This window comes from Rutidosis leptorrhynchoides, chromosome 2 (genome assembly GCF_046630445.1).
Source record: "Rutidosis leptorrhynchoides isolate AG116_Rl617_1_P2 chromosome 2, CSIRO_AGI_Rlap_v1, whole genome shotgun sequence".
NCBI lineage: Eukaryota > Viridiplantae > Streptophyta > Magnoliopsida > Asterales > Asteraceae > Rutidosis > Rutidosis leptorrhynchoides.
In genome coordinates this window covers 282,114,927-282,139,766 of record NC_092334.1, presented here as the reverse complement: position 1 = coordinate 282,139,766, position 24,840 = coordinate 282,114,927, and positions in this window count along the sequence as shown.

Sequence of the window (24,840 nt, the reverse complement as noted above, 5' to 3'; positions counted from 1 at the left end):
ATATGCTAACTTAATGATTTAAAACCCGGAAACACGATAAACACCATAAAACCGGATTTACGCCGTCGTAGTTACAACCGAGGGCTGTTTTGGTTTGGATAATAAAAAACTATGAAAAACTTTGATTTAAAAGCTATACTTCTGGGAAAATGATTTTTCTTATGAACATGAAACCATATCCAAAAAGCATGGTTAAACTCAAAGTGAAAGTATATTTTACAAAACAGTCATCAAGATGTCGTTCTTTCGACGGAAATGACTACCTCTTTCAAAAATGACTTGTAACTTGTATTTCCGACTATAAACCTATACCTTTTCTATTTAGTTTCATAAATTCAAGTTCAATACGAAACCGTGGCCGCTTAAATCACTCAAAACGGATTAGAAATGAAGAAATGGCGAGCAAAACAAAATTTGGTAAAAACTACTCATTTTAGCTACGTGAAAATTGGTAACAAATCTATTCCAACCATAACTTAATCAACTTGTATTGTATATTATGTAATCTTGAGATACCATAGACACGTATACAATGTTTCAACCTATCATGTCGACACATCTATATATATTTCGGAACAACCATAGACACTATATATGTGAATGTTGGAGTTAGCTATACAGGGTTGAGGTTGATTCCAAAATATATATAGTTTGAGTTGTGATCAATACTGAGATATGTATACACTGGGTCGTGGATTGATTCAAGATAATATATATATCGATTTATTTCTGTACATCTAACTGTGGACAACTAGTTGTAGGTTACTAACGAGGACAGCTGACTTAATAAACTTAAAACATCAAAATGTATTAAAAGTGTTGTAAATATATTTTGAACATACTTTGATATATATGTACATATTTGTTATAGGTTCGTGAATCGACCAGTGGCCAAGTCTTACTTCTCGACGAAGTAAAAAATCTGTAAAAGTGAGTTATAGTCCCACTTTTAAAATCTAATATTTTTGGGATGAGAATACATGCAGGTTTTATAAATGATTTACAAAATAGACACAAGTACATGAAACTACATTCTATGGTTGAATTATCAAAATCGAATATGCCCCTTTTTATTAAGTCTGGTAATCTAAGAATTAGGGAACAGACACCCTAATTGACGCGAATCCTAAAGATAGATCTATTGGGCCTACCAAACCCCATCCAAAGTACCGGATGCTTTAGCACTTCGAAATTTATATCATATCCGAAGGGTGTCCCGGAATGATGGGGATATTCTTAACTATGCATCTTCTTAATGTCGGTTACCAGGTGTTCATCATATGAATGATTTTTATCTCTATGTATGGGATGTATATTGAAATATGAAATCTTGTGGTCTATTGTTACGATTTGATATATATAGGTTAAACCTATAACTCACCAACATTTTTGTTGCCGTTTTAAGCATTTTTATTCTCAGGTGATTATTAAGAGCTTCCGCTGTCACATACTTAAATAAGGACAAGATTTGGAGTCCATGCTTGTATGATATTGTGTAAAAACTGCATTCAAGAAACTTATTTCGTTGTAACATATTTGTATTGTAAACCATTATGTAATAGTCGTGTGTAAACAGGATATTTTAGATTATCATTATTTGATAATCTACGTAAAGCTTTTTAAACCTTTATTGATGAAATAAAGGTTATGGTTTGTTTTAAAATGAATGCAGTCTTTGAAAAAAACGTCTCATATAGAGGTCAAAACCTCGCAACGAAATCAATTAATATGGAACGTTTTTAATCAATAAGAACGGGACATTTCAGTTGGTATCCGAGCGTTGGTCTTAGAGAACCAGAATTTTTCATTAGTGTGTCTTATCGAGTTTGTTAGGATGCATTAGTGAGTCTGGACTTCGACCGTGTTTACTTGAAAAATAATTGCTTAACAAATTTTGTTGGAAACTATATATTTTTAACATGTGAATATTATGTGATATATTAATCTCTTAACGTGTTTGATATTATGTGATAGATGTCTACCTCTAGAACAAGTCCCATTGACTCACCTAATAATACTAAAGAGTCAAATGTAAATTGGAATGATTCGTGGACTGATTCACAAGTTCCCGAAGAGGAACCGGAAGAAGAGTCAGAACCGGAAGAAGAATCGGAACCGGAAGAAGAAATAGAACCAGTGGGGGAAATAATAAAATGGTTAAGTAGAAGAAAATCCTTAACCAACCAACCAAAGTTAATTATGGTCAATGGTGTTTCCGCCAAGGAAGCAAAGTATTGGGAGGATTACCAATTCTCCGATGAATTGGATCCCGACAAGGAATCCGATGATATTATAGAAATTACCCCAACACAATTTAATAAGGCAAAAGAGAACAATAAGGGAAAGGGCATAAAAATAGAGAAATTTGATTCCAAACCCGATGAACTTTATATGTATCGTCAACACCCGTATTTCTTAAGTTGTGACAATAACCCGGGAACCTCTAAACCACCAGGTTTTTCTAAACCAATGTGGAAAACGACGGATCGTATTAGGGGAACATCATATATCCCTAGAAACTTGTCAAAACGAACCAAAATCGAAGAAGAAGAAACGAGCGAGTCGGAATAAGATAGTTGTATTCGTGTGGTGTAATATATGTAATATAGTGTGCTTATGCTTTATGATATATGTAAAAATTGCTTGTATTAATAAGTATTTTTTTTATGAATCTAACTCTTGTCTATTTTACAGTATAAAAACACAAAATGGATAGACAACCCAATATTTTAAGAGACCTACCCGGAGACATGATTGATGAAATCTTGTCTAGAGTCGAAGAACGTTCGAAGACATTCGAAGACATTCGAAGAACGTTCCAAGAACGTTCCAAGAATTCCTTGGTTTATAAAAGACTTTCGTTCGAAAGATGGGGGATATCACATTGGGACATCCATAAGTTACGATGTGTTTACTTTGACGCATATATTGCGGGGAACCCAAATGCTATTTTACGCAACGGGTTAAGAAATTATTTTGACTCAATATATCCGAATATAGGACTTCGTGATTTAGAAAAAGCGGCTAACATGCAACATAAAGAAGCATGTTATACTTACGGGTTAGTAATGTTCGCTTCTCACCAAAGTGAGAACAAGAACATCGGGATACAACTATTAAACAAAACGTTCCCACAAGTGACGGAGTCGGTGATTGGGGTAAGAAATGAGGTTTTTAGGTTATTACGAGACTGTTGGTCATTACGTAACCTTCATCCTTTTGACGAAGTTACAACACATTGTCTTACTATCGGTCACAACGGTTATGTTCCACAAAACCAAGGATGGAAAGTGGTATTAGTAAAACCAGAATGCATGACTTGTTTCTGGACGTATGAATTACGTGTCTTTATTGCCTTTGCTGAACTCCTTATTTATTAACTAGAATTATCTTCGCAACTACTTTGTATCAAAGTTTTATGTGCTATATTTCATGCTATATGTAAAATAGCGGTATTGTAAGTTTGCAAGTTATTGCATAAAGGCTTGAATATTTTTTTTTTTTTTTTTTTTTTTTTTTTTTTTGTGATTAGTTTTTCATATAGAATTGTAGTAGTTGAAATGGTATGTTAGCTACTAAGTATGAACTTAACGGGTAGGTACTACCCGATTTAAAGAGTATAAAACGCTAATATGAAGAAAGAGCTTTTATAAATAAGTTCATATTACGCTACGAAATACTATTGACTACTCTTGATATTCTATATGATTAACTCGTTTCATTTGACTATTTTGAAGGAAATGGCACCGACTACTCTACACACCTTGAATATGAGCGAAGAGGAATTTTGTGCCTTTCTTGCTTCAAACATAGCCGCAGTACAGGCTGCGCTACATACCAACAATAACCTTGGATCTAGCAGTACAGGAAATCGTGTAGGATGCACCTACAAAGAATTCACTGCCTGCAAACCTTTGGAATTTGATGGAACCGATGGACTGATCGGATTGAAACGGTGGACCGAGAAGGTCGAATCGGTGTTTGCCATAAGTAAGTGTACTGAAGAGGACAAAGTGAAGTACGCTACGCATACCTTCACAGGTTCTGCGTTAACATGGTGGAATACCTATCTAGAGCAAGTGGGACAAGATGATGCTTACGCACTACCGTGGTCAGCATTCAAGCACTTGATGAACGAGAAGTACCGTCCCAGAACCGAGGTCAATAAGCTCAAGACGGAACTTAGAGGGTTATGAACCCAAGGATTTGATATTACCACGTATGAAAGACGATTCACAGAATTATGCCTATTGTGTCCGGGAGCGTTCGAAGATGAGGAAGAGAAGATCGACGTGTTTGTGAAAGAATTACCAGAAAGAATCCAAGAAGATATAAGTTCACACGAGCCGACCTCCATACAACAGGCATGTAGAATGGCTCACAAACTAGTGAACCAGATTGAAGAAAGAATTAAAGAACAGACTGCTGAAGAGACCAATGTGAAGCAAGTTAAAAGAAAGTGGGAGGAAAACGGTGATAAGAATCACCAATACAACAACAGCAATCACAACAATAATCGCAACAACTATCCCAACAATCGCAACATCAATCGCAACTACAACAAACGGCCCAACAACAACAACGACAACAACAACAACAACAATAAGAACAACAACAACAACAACAACAATCATCCCAACAACAATAACAACCGCAACAACAACAATAATCAGAAGCAGCTATGCCAAAGGTGTGAAAAGTATCACTCGGGGTTCTGCACCAAATTTTGCAACAAGTGTAAAAAAAATGGTCATAGCGCGGCAAAATGTGAGGTCTACGGACCAGGGGTTAACAGAACGAAAGGAACAAATGGTGTCGGAACGAGTAATGGTGGAGCAAGTAGTGTCGGAGCAAGTTATGCCAATGTAGTTTGTTATAAATGTGGAAAACCGGGCCACATTATTAGAAATTGCCCGAACCAGGAGAACACAAATGGACAAGGCCGCAGAAGAGTTTTCAATATTAATGCGGCAGAGGCACAGGAAGACCCGGAGCTTGTTACGGGTACGTTTCTTATTGACAATAAATCTGCTAATGTTTTATTTGATTCGGGTGCGGATAGAAGCTATATGAGTAGAGATTTTTGTGCTAAATTAAGTTGTCCATTGACGCCGTTAGATAGTAAATTTTTACTCGAATTAGCAAACGGTAAATTAATTTCAGCAGATTATATATGCCGGAATCGAGAAATTAAACTGGGTAGTGAAATATTTAAGATTGATTTGATACCAGTAGAGTTAGGGAGTTTTGATGTAATAGTTGGCATGGACTGGCTGAAGAAGGTGAAAGCAGAGATCGTATGTTATAAAAATGCAATTCGCATTGTACGAGAAGAAGGAGAACCCTTAATGGTGTACGGAGAAAAGGGCAACACGAAGCTACATCTTATTAGTAATTTGAAGGTACAAAAACTAATAAGAAAAGGTTGCTATGCTGTTCTAGCACATGTCGAGAAAGTACAAACTGAAGAAAAGAGCATCAATGATGTTTTTGTCGCAAAAGAATTTCCCGATGTATTTTCGAAAGAATTACCGGGACTACCTCCACATCGATCTGTTGAATTTGAAATAGATCTTGTACCAGGAGCTGCACCAATAGCTTGTGCTCCTTACAGACTCGCACCCAGCGAGATCAAAGAACTGCAAAGCCAACTGCAAGAACTATTAGAACGTGGTTTCATTCTACCAAGCACATCACCATGGGGAGCTCCTGTTTTGTTTGTCAAGAAGAAAGATGGTACATTTAGGTTGTGTATTGACTACACAGAGTTGAACAAACTTACCATCAAAAACCATTATCCACTGCCGAGAATTGACGACTTATTTGATCAACTACAAGGCTCGTCGGTTTACTCGAAGATCGATTTACGTTCTGGATATCATCAAATGCGAGTAAAGGAGGATGATATACCAAAAACTGCTTTTAGGACGCGTTATGGTCATTACGAGTTTATGGTTATGCCGTTTGGATTGACTAACGCACCAGCTGTGTTCATGGACCTTATGAACCGAGTGTGTGGGCCATATCTTGACAAGTTTGTCATTGTTTTCATTGATGACATACTTATTTACTCAAAGAATGATCAAGAGCACGAAGAACATTTGAGAAAAGTGCTAGAAGTATTGAGGAAAGAAAAACTGTACGCTAAGTTTTCAAAGTGTGCATTTTGGTTGGAAGAAGTTCAATTCCTCGGTCACATAGTGAACAAAGAAGGTATCCAGGTGGACCCGGAAAAGATCGAAACCGTTGAAAAGTGGGAAACCCCAAAAACTCCGAAACATATACGTCAATTTTTAGGATTGGCTGGTTACTACAGAAGATTCATCCAAGATTTCTCCAAAATAGCAAAACCCTTGACTGCATTAACGCATAAAGGGAAGAAATTTGAATGGAAGGATGAACAAGAGAAGGCGTTTCATTTATTGAAGAAAAAGCTAACTACGGCACCTATATTGTCATTGCCTGAAGGGAATGATGATTTTGTGATATATTGTGACGCCTCAAAGCAAGGTCTCGGTTGTGTATTAATGCAACGAACGAAGGTAATTGCTAATGCGTCTAGACAATTGAAGTTTCACGAGCAAAATTATACGACGCATGATTTGGAATTAGGCGCAGTTGTTTTTGCATTAAAGACTTGGAGGTACTACTTATATGGGGTCAAAAGTATTATATATACTGACCACAAAAGTCTTCAACACATATTTAATCAGAAACAACTGAATATGAGGCAGCGTAGGTGGATTGAATTGTTGAATGATTACGACTTTGAGATTCGTTACCACCTGGGGAAGGCAAATGGGGTAGCCGACGCCTTGAGCAGAAAGGACAGAGAACCCATTCGAGTAAAATCTATGAATATAATGATTCACACTAACCTTACTACTCAAATAAAGGAGGCGTAACAAGGAGTTTTAAAAGAGGGAAATTTAAAGGATGAAATACCCAAAGGATCGGAGAAGCATCTTAATATTCAGGAAGATGGAACCCGGTATAGGGCTGAAAGGATTTGGGTACTAAAATTTGGAGATATGAGAGAAATAGTACTTAGAGAAGCTCATAAAACCAGATACTGAATACATCCTGGAACGGGGAAGATGTACAAGGATCTCAAGAAACATTTTTGGTGGCCAGGTATGAAAGCCGATGTTGCTAAATACGTAGGGGAATGTTTGACGTGTTCTAAGGTCAATGCGGAGCATCAGAAACAATCAGGTCTACTTCAACAACCCGAAATCCCGGAATGGAAATGGGAAAACATTACCATGGATTTCATCACTAAATTGCCAAGGACTGCAAGTGGATTTGATACTATTTGGGTAATAGTTGATCGTCTCACCAAATCAGCACACTTCCTACCAATAAGAGAAGATGACAAGATGGAGAAGTTAGCACGACTGTATTTGAAGGAAGTCGTCTCTCCAGACATGGAATACCAATCTCTATTATCTCTGATAGGGATGGCAGATTTATTTCAAGATTCTGGCAGACATTACAGCAAGCATTAGGAACGCGTCTAGACATGAGTACTGCCTATCATCCACAAACTGATGGGCAGAGTGAAAGGACGATACAAACGTTTGAAGACATGCTACTAGCATGTGTTATTGATTTCGGAAACAGTTGGGATCGACATCTACCGTTAGCAGAATTTTCCTACAACAACAGCTATCATTCAAGCATTGAGATGGCACCGTTTGAAGCACTTTATGGTAGAAAGTGCAGGTCTTCGAATTGTTGGAGTGAAGTGGGGGATAGACAGATTACGGGTCCAGAGATAATACAAGAAACTACCGAGAAGATCATCCAAATTCAACAACGGTTGAAAACCGCCCAAAGTCGACAAAAGAGCTACGCCGACATTAAAAGAAAAGACATAGAATTTGAAATTGGAGAGATGGTCATGCTTAAGGTTGCACCTTGGAAAGGTGTTGTTCGATTTGGTAAACGAGGGAAATTAAATCCAAGGTATATTGGACCATTCAAGATTATTGATCGTGTCGGACCAGTAGCTTACCGACTTGAGTTACCTCAACAACTTGCGAATGTACATAACACTTTTCACGTTTCGTATTTGAAGAAATGTTTTGCTAAAGAAGATCTCACTATTCCGTTGGACGAAATCCAAATCAATGAAAAACTTCAATTCATTGAAGTACCCGTCGAAATAATGGATCGTGAGGTTAAGAGACTTAAACAAAACAAGATACCGATTGTTAAGGTTCGATGGAATGCTCGTAGAGGACCCAAGTTCACCTGGGAGCATGAAGATCAGATGAAGAAGAAATACCCGCATCTATTTCTAGAAGATTCGTCAACACTTTCAACAGCTTAAAATTTCGGGACGAAATTTATTTAACGGGTAGGTACTGTAGTGACCCGAACTTTTCCATGTTTTTATATATTAAATGAAATTGATATTTACATGATTAAATGTTTCCAACTTGTTAAGCAATCAAACTTGTTAAGACTTGATTAATTGAAATAGGTTTCATATAGACAATTGACCACCCAAGTTGACCGGTGATTCATGAACGTTAAAACTTGTAAAAACTATATGATGACATATATATGGTTATATATATAGTTAACATGATATTATGATAAGTAAACATATCATTAAGTATATTAATAATGAACTACATATGTTAAAACAAGACTACTAACTTAATGATTTTGAAACGAGACATATATGTAACGATTATCGTTGTAACGACATTTAATGTATATATATCATATTAAGAGATATTCGTACATCATAATATCATGATTATATAATAATTTAAAATCTCATTTGATATTATAAACATTGGGTTAACAACATTTAACAAGATCATTGACCGAAAGGTTTCAAAACAACACTTACTTGTAACGACTAACGATGACTTAACGGCTCAGTTAAAATGTATATACATGTAGTGTTTTAATATGTATTCATACACATTTGAAAGACTTCAAGACACTTATAAAAATACTTCTACTTAACAAAAATGCTTACAATTACATCCTCATTCAGTTTCATCAACAATTCTACTCGTATGCACCCGTATTCGTACTCGTACAATACACAGCTTTTAGATGTATGTACTACTGGTATATACACTCCAATGATCAGCTCTTAGCAGCCCATGTAAGTCACCTAACACATGTAGGAACCATCATTTGGCAACTAGCATGAAATATCTCATAAAATTACAAAAATATGAGTAATCATTCATGACTTATTTACATGAAAACAAAATTACATATCCTTTATATCTAATCCATACACCAACGACCAAAAACACCTACAAACACTTTCATTCTTCAATTTTCTTCATCTAATTGATCTCTCTCAAGTTCTATCTTCAAGTTCTAAGTGTTCTTCATAAATTCTACAAGTTCTAGTTTCATAAAATCAAGAATACTTCCAAGTTTGCTAGCTTACTTCCAATCTTGTAGAGTGATCATCCAACCTCAAGAAATCTTTCTTATTTACAGTAAGATATCTTTCTAATATAAGGTAATACTCATATTCAAACTTTGGTTCAATTTCTATAACTATAACAATCTTATTTCGAGTGATGATCTTACTTGAACTTGTTTTCGTGTCATGATTCTGCTTCAAGAACTTCGTGCCATCCAAGGATCCATTGAAGCTAGATCCATTTTTCTCTTTTCCAGTAGGTTTATCCAAGGAAATTAAGGTAGTAATGATGTTCATAACATCATTCGATTCATACATGAAAAGCTATCATATTCGAAGTGGTAAACTTGTAATCACTAGAACATAGTTTAGTTAATTCTAAACTTGTTCGCAAATAAAGTTAATCCTTCTAACTACACTTTTAAAATCAACTATACACATGTTCTATATCTATATGATATGCTAATTTAATGATTTAAATCCCGGAAACACGATAAACACCATAAAACCGAATTTACGCCGTCGTAGTTACAACCGGGGGCTGTTTTGGTTTGGATAATTAAAAACTATGAAAAACTTTGATTTAAAAGCTATACTTCTGGGAAAATGATTTTTCTTATGAACATGAAACCATATCCAAAAATTATGATTAAACTCAAAGTGAAAGTATATTTTACAAAACAGTCATCAAGATGTCGTTCTTTCGACGAAAATGACTACCTCTTTCAAAAATGACTTGTAACTTGTATTTCTGACTATAAACCTATACCTTTTCTGTTTAGTTTCATAAATTCAAGTTCAATACGAAACCGTGGCCGCTTAAATCACTCAAAACGGATTAGAAACGAAGAAATGGCGAGCAAAACAAAATTGGTAAAAACTACTCATTTTAGCTACGTGAAAATTGGTAACAAATCTATTCCAACCATAACTTAATCAACTTGTATTGTATATTATGTAATCTTGAGATACCATAGACACGTATACAATGTTTCAACCTATCATGTCGACACATCTATATATATTTCGGAACAACCATAGACACTCTATATGTGAATGTTGGAGTTAGCTATACAGGGTTGAGGTTGATTCCAAAATATATATAGTTTGAGTTGTGATCAATACTGAGATATGTATACACTGGGTTGTAGATTGATTCAAGATAATATATATATCGATTTATTTCTGTACATCTAACTGTGGACAACTAGTTGTAGGTTACTAACGAGGACAGCTGACTTAATAAACTTAAAACATCAAAATGTATTAAAAGTGTTGTAAATATATTTTGAACATACTTTGATATATATGTACATATTTGTTATAGGTTCGTGAATCGACCAGTGGCCAAGTCTTACTTCCCGACGAAGTAAAAAAATCTGTAAAAGTGAGTTATAGTCCCACTTTTAAAATCTAATATTTTTGGAATGAGAATACATGCAGGTTTTATAAATGATTTACAAAATAGACACAAGTACGTGAAACTACATTCTATGGTTGAATTATCGAAATCGAATATGCCCCTTTTTATTAAGTCTGGTAATCTAAGAATTAGGGAACAGACACCCTAATTGACGCGAATCCTAAAGATAGATCTATTGGGCCTAACAAACCCCATCCAAAGTACCGGATGCTTTAGTACTTCGAAATTTATATCATATCCGAAGGGTGTCCCGGAATGATGGGGATATTCTTAAATATGCATCTTGTTAATGTCGGTTACCAGGTGTTCATCATATGAATGATTTTTATCTCTATGTATGGGATGTATATTGAAATATGAAATCTTGTGGTCTATTGTTACGATTTGATATATATAGGTTAAACCTATAACTCACCAACATTTTTGTTGACGTTTTAAACATGTTTATTCTCAGGTGATTATTAAGAGCTTCCGCTGTCCAATACTTAAATAAGGACAAGATTTGGAGTCCATGCTTGTATGATATTGTGTAAAAACTGCATTCAAGAAACTTATTTCGTTGTAACATATTTGTATTGTAAACCATTATGTAATAGTCGTGTGTAAACAGGATATTTTAGATTATCATTATTTGATAATCTACGTAAAGCTTTTTAAACCTTTATTGATGAAATAAAGGTTATGGTTTGTTTTAAAATGAATGCAGTCTTCGAAAAAAACGTCTCATATAGAGGTCAAAACCTCGCAACGAAATCAATTAATATGGAACGTTTTTAATCAATAAGAACGGGACATTTCAGTATGACAGAGTGGTATCGGAACCAGGTTGTTATAGAGAACCAGGATTGCATTTTATGTGTGCCTTATGTGTTAGCTAGGGTGCCTTAGCAATCTTTAGGACTATAACCTTTCCTGCTTTAGTTTTAAGTATTTTCCCCTAATCTTTATACTACCATTTCATCTTACTTCCTGTTTTACCTCTGTTGATATTCTGTATCTTTTCCTAAGGATATCAAGCCAAAACCCTATCATCTTGCCTGTTCCCGACTCTAAAGGATCGGTTAGTACATGATTGTTATCATATCCATACACATCTTATGACCTGACTCCGCCATTGTGATTTAAAGTATTCTTTGACTCGCGCGAGTTACAAGACCATCTCGGTTGGTGAAACCAAGGGATGTCACTCATGACTCAACATTCCAACGTCAACTATCTAACTTTGATCACATGTCCTAACCATATGAGGTGATATTGAAGTGGAAGTATGAATTAGTGAAATATAATGACGCTTGGCCGACGTGATTATATTATGGTAATTCATATAGATATTCCAGTATCATGACATATGGAATAGAAAGTGAATCAAAGAAAAATTCCAAAGTCATTCGTTTGAAAATCTCAATGTTATTACATGAAGGGTAATTATCATCTGATTTATAGATATACGAAGAGATCGTTATGATCAAACTATCTATCTCATACCCATGAGTAGATTAACAAATTCTCATATGCCATAAAAGTTGTAAAGCATGGCATTCTTTCTTTCTTAAACAACTTATCTCTTTATCTTTGACGCTTAATTATCATGCTTAATCCCCATCATATCCTCGCTGGAAGGAAGGATACAGGACCTTCCAACAAGTATCTTTTGATTACCATAACCAAGGAAAACTTTTCGTGCTCATGCATTCATTACTTTGCACCATGCAATAATCGATCACTACAATTCAAAACCTAGGGTTAGATACACCACCTGAAGTTTTTTTTCCATTTCCTCGCGAGCTGCGGCTTGAGTTAAACCCCCCTAATCACATCTGAAAATTTCTATAGCAATTGAAATAATTTCATCATACTCTAACGTATCCTCCTCTCGGTCCAGTTAAGACTAAATTTAAACGATCATTACATAGTCAAAAGTCACTACTTTAGCATGACTTTATACTTTTCTATGCGACTGTCGGATTATTCATACCGAGTTCTCGAACTCTCACTATCACTCAAACGATTCAAAGTTGCAGATCATATTTGATACTCTTTCTTACGCAACTCTAACTCTTAACTAATTCCAATAGACTACTCATTGGGTGATATTAGCACCAACAACCTACTCATCCTCATGCTCTATCCTTCATACCTCACTTGTTAGCAACAGCTTCGCACGTAAACACGTTTGGTCCAAGGACTTATGTCAAAACCACATTTAATCATTTGTTTTCATTACCTCGTGACATTTGTTGCTCAACTTTCACCCGATAATCCAAGGTTCTCCACTCGACTTTTCTCAAACACATAACCTCTGAAATACAAATATCTTGTTTCCCAAAATTTCTTACACATCATTTTACTTTCAAATTATCTCGAAACTATTAGAAATTACTTTCACTTATGCGATCTATAAAATCATATACATATATCATTCATAATCAAATAAATGAATTTACTTTTACTTATTTGACTACTACATATCAAATTATAATTTCACTTTTACAAAATTAATTCTTTTACATTTTAACTAATTCAAATTATTTTACTCAAAATAGTACATGTTGTACATAACTCTAATTTTACTAAGAACTTCGTTTCTTTTTATATTGTCACCTTAAACAACTCGAACTTCTATAAAGTTTTCATTGCTTGTATATATAAAATTTTCGTGTTATTCTACACCACATATTAATCACAACTCCTCTCAAACATATCATTAAGTTCATCATTCAAAACCCTCTGTTCTCATCAACTTTTCCCTTTTAAGGTTGACCGTTGAGGAGTTTTTACTTCCGATATTTCATGGCTAAACCACAACACCCTCGTAAATATCAATTTTATAATTCAATATTTTGTGGCAAATGCAATCATTTTCGGAAATTTCCTCACTACGTGTAAACTATTCTATGTAGCCAGTGATTCATATTTCTTCTCGTCAGCACTTAAACTCATAAGTTAATGATAGATCGACTCGCCATCTGTGCAATAACGTCCTTCTCATTAAGAGATCACACCTTTTCGTGCGGTTTCCTATCAGAAATATAATTTAAAATCCTGGATATCCTCTCTAAAGGAGTTACCTTAAACGTTTATGGCATTTATGTGGTTACTCTAAACATTTCTTCCTTTATGGGTTGCAACTGGACGTTATCCTAGTCAAGTTCCAATCCCTGATTTGCCATGTAACTGAAATCATGATCATAAAGTTACATTCTACAACGAGCTATCAAAAACTATTTCCAAGGATAAGTTCACATGATACACTGAACGATATCTTTCCTTAATCACTCATACCATCCTGAGGGCATCTTAGTAATTATGGCATACTTGTATATAAGCCTGATTAGTGACTTCTCAGCTGACATCTCCTTTCGTCGATTCACATTAGGAATTTTTTGAAAACCAAAAGTTTAATGTCTATGGTTACCTTCCAGAATTTGAAGTTGGTACCATCTCTAACAAACACAAGCCGTGCATCAAACTTCATGGTTGTGATCACCACAAACTCCTATCTGTTTGTTTGCCCTAGTGTTGTGACATAAAAAGCTCAGAGTTTAAATGAGCTTAGTAATGTTTCTGAAATTTCATGTATCCGAATTACAGAAATGTGTGAATAGAATTATCTTCTCTTTTTGGGGAAATCTATTCGGATGAAACTCCTGTTATTCCTTTGGATTACTTTCGCATTGATAATAAGATGCACTTCAAAGAAGAACATGTATAAGTTATGGGTCATAAGATTCAAACGCTTAAAACTGGGCAATATTTCTATAGAACGAATCCGTTAGAATTCACGAAGAGGCCCCGAGTATACCTGGGAACGTGAAGACCAAATGAAGCGGAAATATCCTCATCTATTCTCAACCGCTGATGCATCCGAGAAGTCTTTCTGAAACTTCGGGACGAAGTTTAAATTAACGGGGATGTACTATAACAACCCTCACTTTTCCATTCTGAATTTACCAAAATGCCCTTAGGATTTCATTGTCTTATTCTGTGTATTATCATTAGGGTTGTTATTCAGACATAATAAGTGCCCGAGTAATAAGACGCTCTGTAAATTAATGCTTGTAATTAATAACCTGAAACCTCAACCTCAGACATTAATTAAAACCCTAATCTTGTAAACCCTAACCCTAATACTAAATTAATTATATAAACTATATGTATTAATTTAAGTGTGATATTAATTAAAAACTAATTAGAACTAAGTTAAAATTTAACAACAAGGATGGACAAATGATGTAAAATAAATAAATAAAATGCATTATAAGTAAATGTAACATTTATAAAAAAAAATATAATACATGTATAATTAAATAAGAAATCGGCTAGATTAAATAATTGAAATAAAAATAAACTTGGTCATTAAGCTTTCACAATCCTAGTCTAATACTAATTCATGTGCTTGATCACCAAGTATTTCATGAATCCTAATTTAATCACAGCTCATGTTAATTATCTATAAATAGGCTCAAGTTTTTCCATAATATGCATCACCAAAAAAAAAAAAAAAAAAAAAACTCAAAATCCCTCTCCTTGAAGTTTTTTTTTTAGTCGACATATTTCCAGCCTCTTTTCTTTTTTTAGTCGACCATAAACCCTTCCTATTGTTGCTGCTAGCTGACAGGCTACAGCCTTCAACAAAACAGCCCCATCACAGCTCCAAATCGCCACTTGTTCAGTCCAAAAACAGCCCTCAATCGCCATATTTTTGCTCCTGTTTCTGCTATGTTTTTTGAGCCACAACAGGCTGCTATTTGCAGCTGTACTTCGCCACTTTTACAGCCCTTTTTCCTACTGTAATCGACACTCAAAACCGCCCCAAAGACAGCTCCGTTTGCTGCATTTTTCTGCACCAAACCGCCACCATTTACAGCAGTTTTTTTGTCGATGTTTCGACCCCAAACCACAGCCTTTTTGCTGCTGTTGTGAATCGCCACCAACACCATCCGTTCCTGCTCTTGTTTGCGGTTTCTGCGTGTCCAAAACAGGCCATAGACCCGCCCAATTCAACACCCTACTGCTGCATTTTTCTGTCTGCAGTCCACTATTAAAACAGCTAGTTTAGGCTACTGAATTGCTGCGTTTTCTGGGCTGCTGCTGTCCGCCATTTAAAGCAGCCTTTTGTTGCCTTTTTCGAGCCAAAACGGGCTGCTTCTGTCAGCTGCAAATCGCCACCATCACACCAAGTTTCCTACACTTTTTCTGCTATTTTTCGCCATCCAAAACAGTCCACAAGTCACCTATTTTTGCTGCTTCTTTCCTGCTGTCTGCGTGACCCAACCCAGGGCAAAAACCCGCTCATTTAGTCACTTTGTTGCTGTGTTTTACTGCTGCTGCTGTCAAGAGTCACCACCACTCTCCACCATCACTTTCTTGATCTTAAAACAACTTAAGGTATCCCTAAATATCCTAAGTTCATAATACTATTTAATTTGTTTTTTTAAGTATTATGTTAATAATTATGAAACTTAATAAAAGTATGATAATATGATCAATGAATTTTTAAAAGTAGAATTATTTGAATATGATTATGATCATGGTAAATATTAATAAGTTATGGTTAAATATATGAACCCATGAAGATTAATAATGTAGGAATTAGTTAAGTTAGTAACATGGATGAATGTGATTGTTATAAAGAATAAAAATCTAGAGTATGTTAATAAGGTTATGAAGGATAATGAAAGATTATGATCTTGATATATATAAACTAGATAAGTAAATGGTTAAAAGATTTGAATAATAATTATGGTTAATAAAGATTAGGGTTGATGAATATGATTAAGTATTATGATTATAAACTTGGATGTGTTAGTAAATAAAAGGTTATGATTTTATGTAGGAGAATAATGATTAGTAGTATTTGAGGGTTGATTAGTAATGTAGTAATGATAATGATATACGTGCATGCATGCATGCATGCATGCATACGTATGTATGTGCATGTATACACTGTATGTATATGTGTGTGTAAGTATATACATACGTGTATATGTATGTATATATATGTATGTATATGTACGTGTGTATGTATGTATGAATGTGTATTATGTAAGTTATATAAGTTAGTAAACTTAATAATAAAAGTAATAAGTGTATATATATGTATCATCTTACACTTATGTATATGTAACACCTACACCTAATATATATATATATATCATATAGTTATGAACACATACATGTATAATAATAAATAAAGAATATATATGTATGTATCATATAGGTATATTTATACATGTATACATGATAGTTGATTAAAGTAAATAATAATACTATTATTAGTATAACTTATACACTTAATTATATAGTAACACTTAATAACACTAAGTATATTATCATTTATATAAATACAATTTTTCTCAAAAACGGTCACTATTAATATAGCTTGCTATATTAATAAACAAACTATATGTCTATTAGACATTACCTAATCGAACATTATATCTCTAGGTTGAGATCTCCGTGTTCAACACTACGATCATATAACTTGCGTGGAATATCTATCTGCTATTAAGGTGAACTTCATAGCCCCACTTTTTAATTATCTTTATATACTTATTTTAAATTTTGGGGTGAGACACATGCTTGCTTTTAAACTGTTTTACGCTTAGACACAAGTACTCAAACTTTATTCTGATTAGTTCAAACTGTGCTAACATGCTTTGATTCATGCTAAATCCCTACCATGATATCGTTAATTGCTACGTATAAAGGCAAGCTTAGTTATTGTGAATAGCGCTATGGAGAGTGACGTCTCTATCCGGATGACCATTGGTCAATGGATACATAATAATGGTACACGACATGAACGTGATGTGTTTAGGGTAACTTATGGTTAGTATCGATATCATATACACCAGCACTACTACCGAACTGATTAAACTTTATAATTAAATCTTGTGGTCTAAAAACTTGGTTATTATTGATAAACCTATGTTGTTCACTCAATCATTTTTGGTTGACACTTTAAGCATGTTTTGTCTCAGGTGAAGATTGCTAAAGATTATTTGCTATTTAGACTTTGCTGCTTTTGGAGTCCGCATTTATACATTCATATTATTGTATTAAAACATTTAAGTTCAATTGTAATGACATAATATTTTCCGCTGCTTTAATACATTGGTTATATTAAAAACGTCTCATATAGAGTCGTTCTCGTTTATACATACTTGTGTTGTGATATTGTGAAGTCATATTTTCCCCGGCCCTATTTGGGGGTATGACAATTGACATCCCTACTGGTAACCCTTTTACAAACGCGTCGATCTTCTCTTCTTCATCTTCAAACGCTCCCGGACACAATAGGCACAACTCTGTGAATCGTCGTTCATATGTGGTAATGTCGAACCCTTGTGTTCGTAACTCCCTAAGTTCTACCTTGAGTTTATTGACTTCGTTTCCAGGACGGTACTGATCGTTCATCAATTGCTTGAATGCTGACCACGGTAGTGCGTACGCAACATTTTGTCCTACCTGTTCGAGATAGGTGTTCCACCACGTTAACGCAGTACCTGTGAAGGTATGCGTAGCGTACTTAAATTTGTCCTCTTCAGTATACTTACTTATGGCAAACACCGATTCGACTTTCTTGGTCCACCGTTTCAATCCAATTGGTCCTTCGGTTCCATCAAATTCCAAAAGTTTGCAGACAGTGAATTCTTTGTAGGAGCATCCTACACGATTTCTTGTGGAATTAGTTCCACTGCTAGATCCAGAGTTATTGTTATTTTGCATCGCAGCCTGTACTGCGGCTATGTTTGCTGCAAGGAAAACATGGAAGTCTTCCTCTCTCATGTTCAAATTCTGACGAGTCGCTGGTGCCATTTCCTTCAAAAATAGCCAAAAGAATTGAGTTAATCATATAGAATTTAAGAGTAGTCAATAGTATCTCGTAGCATTATATGAACTTATTTATAAAATCTTTTTCTTCATATTAGCATTTTATATTTTTAATTCTAGTAGTACCTACCCGTTAAGTTCATACTTACTAGCTACTATACAACTCAACTACTACGCTTCTATATGAAAAACTTATTACAATAATATTTCGCGTTCAAACTCTTATACAATATTTTACAAACATACAATACCACTATTATACATATAGGATGAAATATAGCACATAATAACTTGCTACACGGCAGCTATAAAGGTAATTCTAATTAATACGCAAGTTGTTCAGCAAAGGCAAGAAAGACACGTAATTCATAAGTCCAGAAACAGGTCATGCATTCTGGTTTTACTAAAACGACTTCCCATCCTTGATCTTGTGGAAAGTAACCTTTATGACCATTGACTAGGCAGTATGTTGTAATGTCATCAAAAGGACGAGAGTTTCGTAATGCCCAACAGCCTCATAGCAATCTAAAAACCTTGTTTCTTACCCCAACTACTGAGTCCGTCACTTGTGGGAATGTTTCATATAATAGTTGTAATCCGATGTTCTTTTTCTCACTTTGGTGAGAAGCGAACATCTCTAACCCGTAAGCATAACATGCTTCTTTATGTTGCATGTTAGAAGCTCTTTCTAATTCACAAAATCCTATGTTGGGATATGTTGAGTCAAAATAGGTTCTTAACCAGTAGCGAAAAATTGCATCTGGGTTCCCCGCATTTAACGCTTTAAAGAAAACACGGCGTAACTTACGGTCTGCCCAATGTGATATACCCCACCTATCAAAGGAAAGCCTTTTATAAACTAAGGCATTTCTGGAAAGTCTTTCAAATGTTTGACAAGTTAATTTTGCCATAACTAATTGTGCTGATGAATTCTGACCAACACTAGACAAGATTTCATCAATCATATCCTCTGGTAGGTCTTCTAAAATATTCGTTTGTTTACCCTTAACGTCCATTTTGTGTTTTTATACTGTAAAAATAGACGAGAGTTAGATTCATAAAAGATAATTAACAAACAATACAAGCAATTTTACATTTATAAAAAAAAAACACAAGCACACTATATTACATATATTACACAACATGATTACAACTCTTTAATCCGACTCACTCGTTTCTTCTTCTTCGAACTTGGTTCGTTTTCCTAATTTCCTAGGGATATATGATGCTCCCCTAATACGAGCTGTCGTTTTTCACAATGGTTTAGACAAACCTGGTGGTTTAGAGGTTCCCGGGATATTGTTACATTTTAGGAAATACGGACGTTGCCGATACATATAAAGTTTTCCCTTATTATTTTCTTTTGCTTTATTAAATTGGGTCGAGGTAATTTCTATAACATCATCGGAATCCTCATCAGGATCCGATTCATTGGAAAATTGGTAATCTTCCCAATATTTTGCTTCCTCGGCGAAAACACCATTGACCATTATTGACTTTGGTCCGTTGGTTGAGGATTTTCTTTTATTTAACCGATTTACTGTAGGTATCAATATTTCTTCCTCCGGAACCTCTTCTTCTTCCGGTTCCTCCTCTTCCGGTTCCTCCTCTTCTGATTCCTCTTCTTCCGGTTCCTCTTCTTCCTGTTCCTCTTCTTTTGATTCCTCTTCTTCCAGTTCCTCTTCGAGAATTTGTGAATCTTCCCAAATTATATTCGACTCTTCATTATTATTAGTTGAGTCGATGGGATTTGTACTAGAGGTAGACATCTATCACACAATATCAAACACGTTAAGAGATTAATATATCACATAATATTTACATGTTAATAATATATAGTCTCCAACAAAAAAGTTAAGCAATCGTTTTTTTTTTTGAAGAAAAACACGGTCGAATTCCAGACTCACTAATGCATCCTAACAAACTCGGTAAGACACACTAATGAAAAACTTCTGGTTCTCTAAGACCAACGCTCGGATACCAACTGAAATGTCCCGTTCATATTGATTATAAATGTTCCATATTAATTGATTTCGTTGCGAGGTTTTGACCTCTATATGAGACGTTTTTCAAAGACTGCATTCGTTTTTAAAACAAACCATAACCTTTATTTTATCGACAAGGTTAACAAGACACCACTTAGATTATCCAGAAATGATAATCTAACAAATATCACACTTAGACACTACCAATACATATTGGTTTACAAATATTAATATGTTACAACAAAATAAATCTCGAATGCAGTTTTAAACAATATTATACAAGCATGCTGACACCAAATCTTGTCCATATAATAGCATGCAACAGCAGAAGCTCTTAATAATCACCTGAGAATAAACATGCTTTAAACGTCAACAAAAATGTTGGTGAGTTATAGGTTTAACCTATATTTATCAAATCGTAATAATAGACCACAAGATTTCATATTTCAATATACATCCCATACATAGAGATAAAAATCATTCATATGGTGAACACCTGGTAACCGACATTAACAAGATGCATATAGAATATCCTCATCATTCCGGGACACCCATCGGACATGATATTTTCGAAGTACTAAAGCATTCCAAATTCCAGAATGGGGCTTGTTGGGCCCGATAGATCTATCTTTAGGATTCGCGTCAATTTGGGGGTCTGTTCCCAAATTCTTAGGCTACCAAGCAAAAAGGGGCATATTCGGCTTCGATCATTCACTCATATAATGTAGTTTCATTTACTTGTGTCTATTTCGTAAAACATTTATAAAATTGCATGTATTCTCATCCCAAAATATTAGATTTTAAAAGTCGGACTATAACTCACTTTCACAGATTTTTACTTCGTCGGGAAGTATGACTTGGCCACTGGTCGATTCACGAACCTATCACAAATATGTACATATATATCAAAGTATGTTCAAAATATATTTACAACATTTTTAATACGTTTTACTGTTTTAAGTTTATTAAGTCAGCTGTCCTCGTTATTAACCTACAACTAGTTGTCCATAATTAGATGTACAGAAATAAATCGATATATATTATCTTGGATCAATCCACGACCCAATGTATACACGTCTCAGGCTAGATCATAACTCAAAGTATATATATTTTTGGAATCAACATCAACCCTGTATAGCTAACTCCAACATTACTGCATATAGAGTGTCTATGGTTGTTCCAAATAACATATATACATGGGTCGATATGATATGTTAAAACATTTGCATACGTGTCTATGGTATCCCAAGATTACATAATATATTAGAATAAATGTATAATACACTATGAGTTAGCTACGATATGATTAATATAGATTTGTTACAATATTTCTCGTAGCTATAACAATAAAAAAATATCCAATCTTGTTTTACCCATAACTTCTTCGTTTTAAATCCGTTTTGAGTGAATCAAATTTGTATGGTTTCATATTGAACTCTATTTTATGAATCTAAACAGAAAAAGTACAGGTCTATAGTCGGAAATATAAGTTACAAGTCATATTTTAAGAGGTAGTCATTTCAATCGAAAGAACGACGTCTTGATGACCATTTTGAAAAACATACTTCCACTTTGAGTTTAACCATGATTTTTGGATATAGTTTCATGTTCATAAGAAAAATCATTTTCCCAGAAGAACAACTTTTAAATCAAAGTTTATCATAGTTTTTAATTATCAAACCCAAAACAGCCCGCGGTGTTACTACGACGGCGTATGTCCAGTTTTACGGTGTTTTTCGTGTTTCCAGGTTTTAAATCATTAAGTTAGCATATCGTATAGATATAGAACATGTGTTTAGTTGATTTTAAAAGTCAAGTTAGAAGGATTAACTTTTATTTGCGAACAAGTTTAGAATTAACTAAACTATGTTCTATTGATTTCAAGTTTAAACCTTCGAATAAGGTAGTTTTATATATATGAATCGAATGATGTTATGAACATCATTACTACCTCAGGTTTTGTGGATGAACCTACTGGAAATGAGAAAAATAGATCTAGCTTCAAAGGATCCTTGGATGGCTTGAAAGTTCTTGAAGCAGAATCATGACACGAAAACAAGTTCAAGTAAGATTACCACTCGTAATAAGATTGTTATAGTTATAGAAATTGAATCAAAGTTTGAATATGAGTATTACCTTGTATTAAAAAGATATCTTACTGTAAATAAGAAAGATTTCTTGAGGTTGGATGTAGAAACCCGTCCTAATCCATCCGGACGAAGTCCATATCGATTATAAACGATTCACAACAGTTGATTACATCGCGAGGTACTTGACCTCTATATGTTACATTTTACAAACATTGCATTCGTTTTTGAAAAGACAATCTTTCATTACATCAGAAGTTGACGACATGCATATCATTTCATAATGAATCTAACTAAAATTTACTTAATAATAATCTTGATGAACGCAACGACTCGAATGCAACGTCTATTGAAATATGTCATGAATGACTCCAAGTAATATCTCTAAAATGAGCAAATGCACAGCGGAAGATTTCTTTCATACCTGAGAATAAACATACTTTCAAGTGTCAACCAAAAGGTTGGTGAGTTCATTAGTTTATCATAAATAATCATTTCATAATTTTAATAGACCACAAGATTTCGTATTTCCATTTCTCATAAACATACGTCCCATGCATAGGGACAAAAATATCATTCATATGGATTGAACACCTGGTAACCGACCTTAACAAGATGCATATAGAATATCCCCTATCATTCCGGGATCCTCCTTCGGACATGATATAATTCTAAGTACTAAAGCATCCGGTACTTTGGACGGGGCTTGTTGGGCCCGATAGATCTATCTTTAGAGTTCGCGTCAATTAGGGTGTCTGTTCTCTAATTCTTAGATTACCAGACTTAATAAAAAGGGGCATATTTGATTTCGATAATTCAACCATAGAATGTAGTTTCACGTACTTGTGTCTATTTCGTAAAACATTTATAAAAGCAACGCATGTATTCTCAGTCCCAAAAATATATATTGCAAAAGCATTTAAAAAGGGATCAAATGAAACTCACCTAATGTATTTTGTAGTATAAATACATTTGGCGACATTGAACAAATTTATTTATTATACCTTAAGTTTTATATCTTATATATTGATTAAATAATATTTTTTATAGTTTTATATATAATTAGAATTATATTAAAAATCAATGATTTGTTATATGTAAAATTTTATATAAATAGTTTTTATATATATTACGTAATATTATGATAGTTGTAATAAATATAATTTTATATAGGAAATATTTAATTGTAATAATAATATTGTTAATATGAAATTATTAATAATAATAATGATAATAATAATAATAATAATGATAATAATAATATTCTTAATGATAATTTTAGTAATAATGATAACTTTGATAAAATTTTGATAATCCTTAATAGTAATGATATTTTTAATAAAATTATTAATGATAATAGTAATAATAATTTTTAATAATAATATCAGTATTAATGATAATACTTATAATAACCGTGTTAATAATGATACTAATAATAACTCTTAGGTTAATAATAATAATGGTAATTATAATGCTAATAGTAATAATAATACATTAATAATAATAACAATAATAATAATAACAATAATAATAATAATAATAATAATAATAATAATAATAATAATAATAATAATAATAATAATAATAATAATAATAATAATAATAATAATAATAATAATAATAATAATAATAATAATAATAATAATTATAGAAATAGAATAAAAGAGTATACCCTTGTAAAAGGGTCTCTAAAAAGAAACATCCCGAACGGGACTCGAACCCGAGACCTCTTGCTTAATGCCATCATCCCCTAACCGTCCCTCTGTTTATATTTTTCTGAATTGTAACATAGCCTATATCTATATATCCAATTCATCTATCTGTTCTTTCTTTTTCTTAATCATCATCGACATCATTTACATCATTTACAACATCGCCAAATTACAGTATCATGTCATCTTCGTTTAACATCTTCCTCATTGTCCATCGACATCCATCATCATCTTATCATCGTAAAGTCACCATCATCTCCCATTATCGTGACATCATCACCTTCTTAACGAAATCACATCATCTTCTATATCATCACCCTCTGTAATCATCATCATTCATTCTTAACATCATCTAAACGAGTTTCATCATCATCAACTAATCATCTATCAT